The sequence below is a fragment of the Phytophthora infestans genome, genomic scaffold (assembly GCF_000142945.1).
Source record: "Phytophthora infestans T30-4 supercont1.154 genomic scaffold, whole genome shotgun sequence".
NCBI lineage: Eukaryota > Oomycota > Peronosporomycetes > Peronosporales > Peronosporaceae > Phytophthora > Phytophthora infestans.
The window spans coordinates 50,552-51,666 of NW_003303605.1; positions in this window are offsets into that span (position 1 = coordinate 50,552).

The following is a 1,115-nucleotide window of genomic DNA, read 5'->3' on the forward strand; positions in this document are numbered from 1 at the left end:
TCTGTACTATCGTATGATGGAGAAGATGTTATACTTGTCCTTGTGTATGTGGATGATATCGTGGTAGCGACCAAGGATGAGAAGAGCAAGAATATTTTGTTTGAAGATTTGGACCAAGAGTATGGACTCAAGGACCAAGGACTATTGACTGCATATCTTGGGGTTGAAGTTAACCAGACAGAAGAGCAGATTACAATCACTCAAACAAAGTATACGCACGAAATTTTGGAGAAGTTTGGCTACGGTGAAGCTCATGCTGTGGGAAATTCCATGGAAGTGAAAGCCAGATTTGTCCCGCTGGAAGAAGGCGAGACAAGCGACACTAGTTTCCCGTACCGTGAAGCTGTAGGTATGCTGATGTATTTGGCGACAAGTACACGTACTGACCTGGCATTTGCACTGAGTCAGCTGAGTAGATTTGTGGCAAACCCATCAAGTAAGCACGTTGGTGCATTGAAACGTGTCCTACGCTATCTTGCGGGTACTGTGAACTATGGAATAACTTACGATCGACAAGAGATAAAGTCGAAGGCTATAGTACTCGAAGGACATTGTGACAGTGACTGGGCCAATGACCCAGAAACTCGGAAGAGCACGACAGGATTCGTTTTTACACTAGCTGGTGGTGCCATTTCATGGATGTCGAGACGACAGTCCATTGTAGCCTTGTCCACTGCTGAAGCTGAGTAAGTGGCTGCATGTGAGGCTGCTATGGAGGCAATCGCAGAGAGTAACATCTTACAGGAAATTCTCCCGCACCACACTGTGGAATTACGCATTGGTATTGACAACCAAGCTGCACACGTTCTAGCTACAAATCCTACCTACAGTCGCCGCACTCGACACATCGAGTTGCGTTGGCATTACGTGCGTGGACAAGTGGAACGTGGAGTGCTCAATCTACATAAGATCAAAGGGGATGAGAATCCTACTGATACTTTTACGAAAGCACTGGACAAATTGCGTCTCAAGAATCTGATTGCTAGTGTTGGCATCGGAGATGCAAAGTAGTCAAAGCTGGAGCTTCGAAGGAGGCGTGTTGAAATCCAGATTCATATCTAGGACCAGAGTCAACGTGAAGTACAAGACGGATGGTCGAACTACGGGACCTGGCA